This window comes from Podarcis melisellensis (genome assembly GCF_964234715.1).
Source record: "Podarcis melisellensis genome assembly, chromosome: 11".
NCBI classification, from domain to species: domain Eukaryota; kingdom Metazoa; phylum Chordata; class Lepidosauria; order Squamata; family Lacertidae; genus Podarcis; species Podarcis melisellensis.
The window spans coordinates 5,872,296-5,886,266 of NC_138543.1; positions in this window are offsets into that span (position 1 = coordinate 5,872,296).

Here is a 13,971-nt window from a genome sequence, read left to right on the forward strand (position 1 = left end):
CAGCTCCACATGGTTACCCACCCTCTATTATATTAAGCTTTCTGCACAGGAGTTATGAAGTTAAACAAAAGCATTATTAAGCATGGACTCATTCTACTCTAACATTAATTACTGTTTCATAAATCTATGGAACAGACAAAACGAGGAAGGATTTCTTGATCAAGTTGCTTCTTCCATCTAGCATGACACTTACGGCTAATTGCATGCTGAAATTCCCCAGGAGATTTCACGTATACCGAAGAACAAAACATTTGCCTGGTATATAATGAAAAAGGAGGGAGAAAGAAAACTCTAGCAGCTTTAGCCAGAACTCATTGCTAGAGTAGGTCACATAGAAAGACATTTTTATAATGAGCCATATGTATACTTTCTTATGGAGGCTTAAATTATCCTCGAGAAATATGATTTCTGTCATATTTACTCTTATCATTCTTGCTAGTCTTCAGAATATGTGAAAGAAACTACACTAAACCTTCCAGGCTGAGCTTCCCAACCAACTTTTCAATCAGATGGGACCAAAGATTTGTTGAACGTTTTTCTTTGTCTTTAAAAAAAAGAGCAATAAACAAACTAGAGATGGCTGAAAAACATATGGCACTCTTTTGCCATACAGACGTTGCTTCTCTTCTTTCTCTTTGTTCTTAAAATTTTTCCCACTTACCTGTTTGTGTGTTTGTGTTTGTTCTTTTTCTTCACTTCATCTTGTACTGCGAGTGCTGGGAAAGATGGCGCAAAGGAGTACGTTTCCCATAATGATGTAGAAAACAACATTTTACGCCTGCACTTTCCTAAAGCTAATATATACTGGGGGGGAATGCTCTATAAAAGCCATTCATTTGTATGTTCAAATTACATAAAGAAATGTGTGCCAAAAATGCCAACTGCTGGGGTTAATACTTTCAGTAAGGACACAAACTGGGCGGCTAGGTGTTAGAAATCAGCCAATTGAAGAATTACTAAACAAGATACAGGAGGAGCTTGAAATGGCATGGCTGGTGACATGTGTTCAGGAAGGATGGGTGGCTTTCCTGAATCTTAAAGGTAAAGGGACCCCTGACCATTAGGTCCAGTCGTGGCCGACTCTGGGGTTGCGGCACTCATCTCGCTTTATTGGCCGAGGGAGCCGGCGTACAGCTTCTGGGTCATGTGGCCAGCAGGACTAAGCCGCTTCTGGCAAACCAGAGCAGCACACGGAAATGCCGTTTACCTTCCCGCCAGAGCGGTACCTATTTATCTACTTGCACTTTGATGTGCTTTCGAAGTGCTAGGTTAGCAGGAGCAGGGACCGAGCAACGGGAGCTCACCCCGTCGCGGGGATTCGAACCGCCGACCTTCTGATTGACAAGTCCTAGGCTCTGTGGTTTAGCGTAGCTTGCATGTAACTGTACACTGACAGGCAGTGTAGTTTGGTGGTTAGAGTGTTGGATTAGGAGCTGGGGTGGGGGCAGAGTCAAAATCTCCACTCAGCCATGAAGCTCAGTTGGGTTAGTCTTAATCTTCCAGCCTTACCTACCCCACAGAGTTGTTGTGAGGATAAAATGGGGATGAGGAGAGTCATGCATGCCACTTCAATCTCCTGGGAGAAAAGGTGATATACCCTTGGAAATATTATCAAGTGAAATCAGTGCGAGTTTAGACAAGTTTACACAGACACATTCCATCACTCAATGTACTGAATTATCAAGTGATCATCATGAAAGCCGGGTGGTAGCCGTGTTGGTCTGACACGGTCGAAATAAATAAAAATTTGTCCAGTAGCACCTTAGAGACCAGCTAATTTTGTTCTGAGCATAAGCTTTCATGTGTATGCACACTTCTTCAGATACCATGCACACAAAAGTTTATACCCAGAACAAACTTAGTTGCTCTCTAAGGTGCTACTGGACAACGTTTTATTTATCATGAAAGCCATCATAGATTATTGCAAATAACAGAGAAAACATTTTCATCCCTTCATTTAGTTTTTTCATTAAGTCTTCAAGGGAGGCAGTTTGTACACTCAGCCAGGAGGAACTGAGTAATAAACTCATTGGGCCAGAGTCAGTCAAGTAGTTCCTCCCACTGCTGCTGCACCGCCACCAGCATGTGATTTCTGTTCTCATCCTGAAGCAAAGTTCTTAACCCGAGGTACTATTTCTGGGTCAGCGGAGTCTGTAACCTGAAGCGTATGTAACCTGAAGAGTATGTAACCCGAGGTACCACTGTATGTGAATCTGTGGCTCCGTATGACAGCATTCAAATAAATAAACAAATGGATTAATGAAGATTACAGTATAGTGAAAGAAAGCTAGGTTCATCAATGAATCTCTAGCAGCTCTGCTATAGAATAGCCACAATAGTATATCTCAGGATGATTTTATTATTATTATTTGCATTTTTGTGGAGTAAAAATATGTTGTTCTTGTTAAACACTGTGGCTAGTCCAATGACTATATAAAAAGCTGTCATAGTATATGTTAGCCATACTTATTTTACACATTTACTGTAAAATCCAGCCAAATTATGATTTTAAAAAATATATTTTATTCAGTTTTCAAAGATGTTGTACAACAGGGAAAAGAAAGGAGGAATCAGTAAAGTACAATAGTGCACTTTCTTTGTGAAACAAATTATGTTATGTTTCCTTCCACAAATAATGCATGCTTTGGGGGTTCACCGTTCCCATAGATGCAAGTTATTTGTCTGACAATAAGACTCTAAGTCATGGTTGTCTTCAGTACAGGACTGACTTTTTTATATGATTGTAGTTTTGACATCTGACATTTCTGCATTCACCCTTCATCTACCAAGATCGTCCCCTACTGACATGCCAGTACAGGCAAGAATGGCTTGCTCTGTTCTTCAGGATCTGTAACACTGGGCTATTTTAGGAAAGCCTTGTCTTCAAGCATGGGGTTCCTTCAAGCTTTGTGTGATGCCAAACTTTAAGAAATCGCTACAAATCAGGATGATGATTGAAGTGGCAACCTCAGAAGTTAAATGTCTCCATGCCAGGAAGCCTTTTCATGCCCTCCAGTGGTTGTAGATGTCTCAAACATCTAAAGGGCAGAAGCATTACCAAGCACCTTTGGAAAGAATGGTGAAGAAGCATGCCATGGACTTGCTTTTTTGGTGCAAAAAAAAATGGGTCACTGTTGAAAGAATATTATTACCTTTTAAGCAGCGCCTTCAGTCCAGCTTCATTTCCACTTAAGGATAATGGCCTTGTGGCCAGGTAGTTTGTCCTTACGTGGTTCCCAGTGTTTAGAGCTGATCCCTCAAGCATGGGGTCTGGCTGGCTAATGGTCACAGGGAGCGTCTCCACCCCCATCATTCTGCCTGGATGCTGAGGTTCAGTGCTGAAGGCCTTCTGGCAGTTCCCTCACTACGAGAAGCCAAGTTACAGGGAACCAGGCAGAGGGCCTTCTAGGTAGTGGCGCCCTCCCTGTGGAACGCCCTCCCATCAGATGACAAAGAGATAAACAACTACCTGACATTTAGAAGACATCTGAAGGCAGCCCTGTTCAGGGAAGTTTTTAATGTGTGACATTTTTATGTATTTTTAATCTTTGTTGGAAGCCGCCCAGAGTGGCTGGGGAAACCCAGCCAGATGGGTGGGGTACAAATAATAAATTATTATTATTATTATTATAAAGCTAGAGACCACTTGCCTCACCTTTTTCCATCAGCTCTCTCTTCAGGAAAGCCTTGTAAGCAAATGTGAACACAAACTTTGCATTTTCAAAAAGGTTTTCTAACAATACGTTGCCACAAAAGTTTTGAAACGGCTAACAAAAAAATGCTGTTAATTTATTTAGCTACATTTGCATGCTGCGTAATCTAATAAAATAAAATAAATCGCTAGGCAGTTTGCAGAAAATAAGGATGCATTTCTGATTGCAACTGAGTGACTCTACAAAGAGTAACTACCGGGTATACCATTGTGAAGGTTCAATGACAATGATGTGGGGACCAGAAAATCTAAATAACAACTGGGGCAGAAAGACCCTGCCAACTGCAGCCACTTACCTTCTCCTTCCAGATTCAACCACCTGTACATGCAAGAATCAAGCCCTGAACTGTTGCAAAGCTTCAGTTAAGATACAGGGAAAGAGGGGAAGCCAAAGAAAAATTGGGACTTTTCTGTCACCATGCTGGACTAGAACTAAGAGATGGCCACCAGAATTCTGGTGTCTCTATCTTGTGATACATTTTCTTCCTCTGCAGTTTACTACAACGCTGAAGACCAGGCATGGCCAACAGTTACAAACGATGTGAGTTGTAGTCTAAAATCTTTATCTCAATTGGTATCTTTTTTATTAATTTTTATTTTTTTATTAATTTTTTAAGAATTTTTTTCTTTTACAAATTTAAATAAACACCTTCATATCCAATATAATACAAAATTCTTTTAGACTTCCCCCAGCTCCCTCCACAATCCTCATATTTTTAAATTTGGTTCGCATTTCCTTTATAATTGTATTGCCAGTTTATAAATCTTTACAGCTCTTTTCCCTATTACAATACCCTTTCTCCTCACAAAGCCTCTTTAAATCCAACTAGCGTTGTCTGTTCATCACAAATATTTTCCAGATAGATCGTAAGCTTTCTCCAGTCCTGTATGAACTTGTGATCTTTTTGGTGTCTAATTTTTCCTGTCAATTTATCTAATTCAGCAAAGTCCGTCAATTTCCGTCTCCATTCTTCCAATGTTGGTAATTCTTCTTGTTTCCATTTTTGAGCCATTAAAATTCTTGCCGCAGTCACTGCATATTGAAAAAGTTTATAATCAGTTCTATTAATTTCTCTTCCTGTGATTCCTAACAGAAAGGCTTCTGGTTTCTTCACAAACGTATATTTAAACATCTTTTTCAACTCATTATATATCATTTCCCAGAAGCCTTTTACTTTCTTACACTCCCACCACATATGGTAAAACGACCCTTCCCTTTCCTTACATTTCCAACATTTATTACATGTCTTATACATTTTTGCTAGTTTAACGGGAGTGATGTACCATCTATATACCATTTTCATAATGTTTTCCTTTATCGTCGTACATGCAGTGAATTTCATATTTTCCTTCCATACCTTCTCCCAATCTGCTAACTGTATATTATAACCAAAGTCCCTGGCCCAATATATCATAACCGATTTAACTTCTTCGTCTTTTGTTTGCCATTCCAATAGCATTTTGTACATTTTTGACAATACCTTATAATCATTATTTATTATCTCTTTCTGAAATCTAGACTCTCCTTCAATATATCTCCTCTCTTTGCAATCCTTTTTAAACATTTCATTTGTTTGGAAGTAGTGCAACCAATCATATACATGTTTTTTAATTTGTCCATATGGCTTCAATTTCCATTTCCCCCCTTCTTTAATTACAATGTCTCCATAAGTCATCCAGTCCTCTCTCATATTTGTCTTTTTGACACTCATGACCTCCAGTGGGGATAACCAATGGGGTACATTTGGTTCCAAAATATTTTGGTACCTATCCCATATTTCTATTAGGGCACCTCTAAAAATATGATTGGCAAAACTTTTATGAGCTTTCTTTTTCCCCCAACCATAGGTAGGCGTGCCAACCAAACCTGTTGTCAAACCCTTCCAAGTCCAATAACTTATTGTTTTTTAATGTTATCCAGTCCTTTATCCAACAGAGACAAGATGCTTCATAATAAAGTTTCAGATCCGGCAGGGCGAAGCCACCTCTTTCTTTCGCATCAGTTAGTAACTTAAATTGTATTTGTGGCTTTTTGCCCTGCCAGATATATTTTGAAATCATTCTTTGCCACTCTCTGAAGATCTTTGTCCCCTTGATTATTGGAATCATTTGGAATAAGAACAACATCTTTGGAAGCACGCTCATCTTGATTGAAGAGATTCTGCCCCAAAAAGATAGTTTCATCCTACTCCACACTTCGAGGTCTCTCTTAATAGTGTTCCAAGTTGTCACATAATTGTTTTGAAATAAATCAATTTTTTTTGGGTTAACCATATTCCTAAATATTTTACCTTCTTCGCCACTTCCATCTCTGTTTCTCTTTGCACTTCTTCTATCAAACTTTGGTCCAAGTTCTTCACCATAAGTTTAGTTTTCCTCTTATTTAAAACAAATCCGGCCACTCTTCCAAATTGGTCAATTTCTTTTATAACTTCTTTTAAACTACTTGTCGGATCTTCCACCGTAATTACCAGGTCATCGGCAAAGGCTTTAACTTTGTATTGGTTTTGACCTACTGTTACCCCCTATCAATTGGTATCTTTTTTAGATTGGAATTTCTTTTTTGGTGTGTTACTGTCATATTAAACCTTCTTAATAATGGATTTTAAATATGCAATAGTTTTAGTACTTTTTATATGTGTAATTGTTATATATATGACATACACTCCAGGATGCCTAATGGGAAGTGATTCATAAATGAAATAAATAAAAATAATCCAAAACATCTGGAAGGCACCAGGTTAGTGAAGGCTGCTTTTGCCTCTTTATTCTTGTAAAAGTTATTCCAGTTTATAGCTCTTTCTCCTGGCTACCTTTACTTCCTGTATTCTTGCAAAGACTGCTGGGAATTGTAGTATTGCAGGAATAGACATATGAGAAGACACAATCTGGACAAGACCTTATTCTTTCCAGTTTCACTGCCAACTTTTTTTTTATGGGAGATAATGAAGTACCTGGAGATGGCTGTGTGATAGATATGTGTTTCTTTTACTGTGTTTAAGAAGCTACCACATGTACACGCAGATGTTGATAGAGTACATAAATGAATATAACATGGGGAAATGATGGCTCCATGCTTTACAAAGCAAACACAAAAGCTATGTGCACACTGTTGCATACCCTAAACACCAGTGAACTCACGACAACTGCATTTATTATATAACGTGTGGAAATATCTTATTTTTTTATCCAGTCTCTGAGTGAGTTGGTTTCTTCTCCTCTCTTGTTATTTATGTCGCCAAGCTTCTGGGCTTGGTAGAAACAATTAGGAACATCAGAAACTGAGTTATACAAGCTTAGTTGGTAGAGCATCAGACTCAATCTTTGGGTCATGGGTTTGAGCCCTATGTTCGACCAAAAGATCCCGGCATTGCAGAGGGTTGGACTAGATGATGTTTGTGGTCCCTGGTGAATGGTTTCTTTAAATGTAAAGGTTCATCATTGTTCCACCCGATGTGTATGTCTTTAAGGGGCCAGAGCAAAATAACGAGACCCAGCTTCACAGCTGTGAAACATAGCAGGTGCTGCTGAGTTGTATTGATTAAGCTCTGTCAGCAATTGGGTGTATTATATAAGGAGCAGCATCTAGCTCTCCCATTACCCTGGGGGAAGGGTTGGTGGTTGGGTCTAGTTTGTTGTTGATGTATTTAATGTATAAGGAGTTTTTGTTTTGCTTATTAAAACTTCGTTTAAGTTATTTTTGAGTCCTTTTTTTTAATGCATGGTCTCCCCAACAAGCTCTCTGCAGCGCTACCATACTGCAAATAGCCAACAGTCCCTTCCAACTCTACAATCCTACTCCCGTCATCCATGATCAATGGTGATATCGGGGGCATGGGAGTTGTCTTACTGCCATGCTAGGTTCTTGATCTGAGTTGCATGTGGAAGTCAAGGGAAAGGGTTCCAACTATGAATAAGGTGAGCATCTGAGCAAGCATCCCTGCTAAAATGCTTGTGACCAGAATCAAGAGCAGGTCAGCTTCTTCTTCTGCTTCTGCTGCTGCTCCTTGCCCATGGATTAAGCCTGGGAAGGGAGAGGGCAGTGGGTGAAGTGATCATGGGAATGGCTGTAGTAACAAGTTGTCTTGGGTGACCACTTTGGTTGTCAATGGGTATCCAATGACAACAATCCTTAATGCTCCCTCAACTTCAAGGCTGGATGAAGATGTTTGTTCCTTGTGATCAAAGTGAGAATGATAGATCCAGTGATATAGTTACATGTGAAAGCAGTTTTCAGTTCTGAAGTCAGTTCAATAGTTACTAACAAAATCTCTTCTATTCCAGAAGAGAGTGGATTATAGCAATTCTACTGAGGGAGGAAACAAGACAAGTATATATATATATATGTGTGTGTGTGTATATATATATATATATGCAGGTTTTGGTGTCCTCGGGTGTCTTCCCGTGTAAAAGTTGGGGTGTCTAGGCGACGTTTCGACGAGGTCTCACTCGTCATCTTCAGGCTGGTGCTTTCGGCTTCTTGTTACTGGAACAGAGCAGGATCTCAGTGTTTGAGTTCCTATAAATACTGTTGAGGGGGTGTGGTGTATAGCCTCCAATGTTCTGGGCAGAGAGGAAGTTCCCAGGCTAGTGTGCCTTTTCTTCTTTTGTTCCTTAATTACTTGAGGGATATCTTGAGTGATTTCTTGAGTGATATCCTGAGTACCACTTAGGTGGGTCATTAGGTGGTACTCAGGATATCACTCAAGAAATCACTCAAGATATCCCTCAAGTAATTAAGGAACAAAAGAAGAAAAGGCACACTAGCCTGGGAACTTCCTCTCTGCCCAGAACATTGGAGGCTATACACCACACCCCCTCAACAGTATTTATAGGAACTCAAACACTGAGATCCTGCTCTGTTCCAGTAACAAGAAGCCGAAAGCACCAGCCTGAAGATGACGAGTGAGACCTCGTCGAAACGTCGCCTAGACACCCCAACTTTTACACGGGAAGACACCCGAGGACACCAAAACCTGCATTCCTGTACCCGTGAAAATCTACGAAAGCATATATATATATATATATATATATATATATATATATATATATATATACCACTACTACTAATACTGTTGTTGTTATACAACACTCGGTGCTTAAGGCCGACTCCCTGCAATGGATGCCTTCACACTAATTCCAGGGATATCAATTATTCTAGAATCACAAACAAATGGTCAAAAAACAGTAAAAATCAAACACAGGCAGACACCTTTTGAAACCCGCCTACCGAACAGCTTATGGGATCTGTTTATTCATTCAACAAATATATGTTGAAAGATTAGGCTGGAGTTGGCTGCCATTCAGCAAGATAAATGTAGAGTAGACTCATTTTCTGCCTCACTTATTGCTTAAGGATTTGTATTAAAGGAGGTAAAAGCAGGGGGTGGGGAATTCCAGCCACCTAGATCTTTGGAGTGGGATTATTTTGCCAAGGACCTCACACAGAGGGTCTGATCAGCCCCCTTACATAGAGTGAACAGTCTATTTTTTTCTCCATAGAAAATTGACAAAGAAAGAAAACTGGCAATCAAGGAGCACTTGCAGAGACTATTCAGACTCCAAAGACTGGTTTTCACAAATAGCATCAGTAAAACTGTGTCTGGACTATGCCACTTTGAACTGCAGGTGATTCACATGACTGAATACATGAAAATATATTCCTATGTATAGAAAACCTAGGATGTCGGGGAACTAGGCTTGGACATTTATTTCTGACTGCTACTTTTCCATACATTTTTTTGTATGCAGGGAATGTTCAAACGACCTGAAATGGCACCACTCAGGTTTTCCACCTCACCCACTTGTTTGTGATAATAGGGCCTTAAGTGACAAGAGAAATAACAGAAAGCTAGAAATAGAGTTTTTGACTATACAGTAGGGGTGAGAAACCACAGTCTGAACCGATGTGTGTCTGTCTTCTAGTCAGCATCTCAGACTCCCTCAGTGGACCAAGAGAGGCAGGTCCTGATTGAAAGGCAAGCATAACTTCGGAGCCTATCTAGTAAGGTTTTCTGGCTGTGTACACACTCCCATTTACACTGCATCCTGTGTGCTCCCACAATCGGTTTTGGAAGTGGTATATACAAAAAGTTAGCCCCAATTCATATCTATCCTGCCATTTCTTACTACTGTAAATACTGCATGTTGATGTGTTTCTGCCAAACCAGCTTTGATCCGAATTGAGAAAAATAACAGCTTAGCTGTATTAGGCTGGCCTGTCTCCATGCTCCCTCTCTTCTCCAGCCTCTGGGGAAATGAGTGAGAAAGAGATGGTAACCAGGAGAAAATTGATCGGGAGAAGTTTTTCTCCCTCTGTCATAATATTAGAACTTGGGAATATTGAAATACAAATCCCTTCTTCACACGGTGCATAACTAATAGAATTTGCTCCCATAAGATGTAATGGACACCACCTTAGGCGACTTTAAAAGAGGATTAGATAAATTCATGTAGGATAAGGCTACAATAATGGCTATCAGCCATGATGGGTATGTCCTGCCTAAACTGTTGGAAGCACCATGCCTCTGAATATCATCAGCTGGGAATCATAAGTGGGGTGTGTGCTGGTTCTGTTTGTGGGCTTCCTTCATTCTGGAAAGAAAAGCTCAGAGAATTTCTGACTTAGGGAGTGACTCACTTGCGAGTGAGTCATAGCTGCAGAGGGGGCTTGCCGCTGCTGAATTCCATCATTTGCCACCTGAGGTGACTGCCTCGCTCTGCCTAATGGTAGGACCAGCTCTGACCACCTGTGCTTCAACTGCAGCAACAGTTAAGAATACCTTTTACCAGCTAAGGTTGGTGCACCTTCTTGTGCTTAAGAAGCCAAACCAGGCCTTTGTCATTCATGCAGTATGTCAGGGAACTGACATCTAAAGCGCCGCAGGTGCAAAGGCTCCCTGAGGTTGAGAGAGCAGTAGCAGCGGAAGAGGGAACCAGTAGAGGGCGAGCAAGAACTCCAAGGGAAAGTGAGTCGGAGGGATGGCTCAGAGACGCTTCAAGCGAAACCAGTGGGGAGGTCTCAGGACCTCCTATAGGGACACCCACACCTCGACGGAAACTGTCACGCCGAGAGGCCAGACGACGTGTTTCCGTTAAGGAGCTTTTATGTTGGAAACGTTTCCGAAAGCAGCCACTTTCGGATTCTACTAGTGATTGACGCAGCCATGCTGGAGGGGCTCCGTCACAGGCAGAGGTTTGAAAACCTGATCAAACTCTGAGGGACTTGCATTTTACGCACAAGCAGCTCATCGTCCCATCACAGCAATCCGAAAGTCACCGAAAGCCAGCTTGTGCAGAGAGAAGCATCATGAGCAACCCAGCCGGAACCGGGGGTGCAGGAGCAGCTGGAGGGGGTCCAAGCCTGGAAGAAAGGTACAGAGCGTTGGAGATCCAGTTGGCGCTGCAAACGGCGAGGCTTGAGGAGAGGAGGGCTCAGGATGCAGAAAAGGGAAAGGAGAAAACCACCCCGCTCGCCAGAAAGGTACCAGGATTGGTGCAGAAATTCGGGGGGGATCCCAGGAACTATCATGCCTTTAGAACAGAGATGCAATACGCTCTAAACTTGCAGTTTGATGACTTCCCCGACGAGGAATCGCGAGTGGCGTATGTGATTGGCCATCTCGAATCCGGGGCGAAAGATTGGGTTAGACCCCTGATGGCAGCGAATAATGAGATCTTAAAGGACACGAGGAAGTTTTTTCGTGCCATGGACCTGATGTTTTCCAGCGATATTGAGCAGGGGGTGGTGCGAAGGCAGTTAATGGCTTGCCAGCAAGGAAGCAGATCTGTCCGTGAGTACTGGACTGAATTTACTATGCTGATTCATAAATTGGGGTGGGACCTATCGGCGGAGCCCATCCAAATGCTTTTCGAAGAGGGGCTTTCTTCAACCGTCAAAGATGAGCTTTCCCGGGGGCCCAGGGCGGAGTCTATGGACCAATTAACCAAATCTGCGCTGGCCATAGGAGCGCGCCAGGAGGCAAGGGCTTTGGAAAGGCGGGAAGGGAAAGGAGACCGTTGGAGGGAGTTCCGCATTCCAGACATTCCAGAGCCATCTTTCCCGCCGGCAGAGCCGATGGAAGTTGGAACAGCGCGGGCGCGCGCAGTTTCAAATCCCAGTGAAGGGCGGAAGAAGGAGGGAAAGAGCGCCAAGAGATGTTATCTCTGCCAACAGCCAGGGCACTTTGCCAGAGTCTGCCCACAAAGAAAGGAATGGCAAGGGATGGCAGGAGCTGTTGGGGGAAAGGAAGAGGAAAGCAAGGAGCAAGTAAAAGCCAACGCCTGGCTGCCACCGTCGGGGCACAGCAGCCAGGCCAAAGAGCAATGAAAGTGCCCATGCCAGAACCTCCCAGACCTGCTTTAGTGATAGAGGTGTTACTAGAACTGCCAAACGGACACCCACTAAAGGTCAAGGCGCTTTTGGATTCAGGCAGCTCCTGTAATTTCATGAGTAAGGAGTTTGCAGCTGAGCACCAGATACAGACCATCCCTTTAAGTAACCCCTTGCAGGTGACTACGATTGACGGCAGAGAGCTGTTGGGGGGAGAAGTTAGCCAACAGACTGTCCCGATGATAATGAGAGTGGCAAGGCACACCGAACAGATAGCGTTTAATGTGGCCATCCTGGGAGGAGCGCCCATCATTTTGGGGATGAGCTGGCTGGCGCTACACGATCCGCTAGTGGGCTGGCATCAGAGGGTGGTCTCCTTTGGGTCAGCGCATTGCCTAGAACACTGCAAGGAGGGGAAGGTCTCGGGAGGAGACAGAGTCACCCTAGCGGGGATGGAAGTGATGGGCAAAGGGAAGGCGCCCCCGCAATACGCAGATCTGAGCAACGTATTCAGCGAAAGGGAAGCAGACAAACTGCCACCGCATAGACCCTTTGACTGTCAAATCAACCTACTCCCAGGGGCCCAACTCCCAGTAGGCAAGCTGTACGCCATGTCAGACAGGGAGATGCAGGAGCTGAGGGAGTTCATTGACAAAAACTTGAAGCGAGGTTTCATCAGAGAGTCCCGAGCGGTGGGGGGCAGCCCAGTGTTTTTTGTGGACAAAAAGAACACAGACAAACCGAGACTGGTGTGTGACTTCAGGGCCCTCAATGCAGTGTCGGAGCCCCTGGCTTTCCCTATGCCCCGAATTGACGACATTTTGACCAGAGTAAGGAAGGGAAAGATTTTTACAAAACTGGACCTGCGGGGGGCGTACAATCTGATACGCATAAGGAAGGGAGATGAATGGAAGACCACCATGTTTACCCCTTTGGGAGCCTTTGAATACCTCGTTATGCCCTTCGGTCTACAAGGGGGCTCCGCCTGTTTTCAAGCTTTTATAAACCACGTTCTGGGACCTTTGCTCTACAAGAACTGTGTGGCCTTTTTAGACGACGTGTTGGTGTATTCGGAAGATGAGGAACAGCATGTGAGGGACGTTCGAGAAGTGTTGGGCAGGCTGCAAGCCAACCAGCTGTGGGTGAAACTGGAGAAGTGCCAGTTTCATACCAAGGAGGTGGAATTCCTGGGGTACCGCTTGTCAGACAAGGGATTGGCCATGGATCCAGGCAAGGTTCAAGCGGTACTGGAATGGAAGACACCGAAGACCAAGAAGGACGTGCAAAGATTCTTGGGGTTTGGGAACTTTTATCGGAAGTTCATCAAGAACTTTGCCCACTTGACGGCGCCCATCACCGACTGCCTCAGCAGCAAGAAGAAATTTGTTTGGACGGTGGAGGCGGATCGAGCCTTTGAAGAACTGAAAAGGGCTTTCGCCTCGGAAGAACAACTTCTGCATGTGGATTTACAAAAACCCATGAGAGTGGAAACAGATGCATCCGACCGGGCTATAGGGGCGGTCCTTCTTCAACCGGGGAGGAGTGCGTCGGAGTGGAGACCGTGTGCATTCTTCTCGCGGAAACTGAATAAGTCCGAGAGGAATTACACGGTGTATGACAGGGAACTACTTGCCATTCACGAAGCATTCCGGAGGTGGAGACATTTATTAATTGGGGCACAACACAAGGTGCAAGTGTGCACCGACCACAAAAATTTAGAGTATTGGAGAACAGCTCGAGTGCTCAACCAACGACAAGTGAGATGGGCACAGGAATTCTCCAAATTTAACTTTGAGATTTGTTATGTGCCAGGCCCAGAAAACGTCAGGGCGGATGCGCTCTCACGCAAACCAGAATATTGGGAAGGGGAGGAGGTGATCGAAGAGAGACATGTCATCCCGGAGGACCGCTGGGTGTGTGGGGCGGC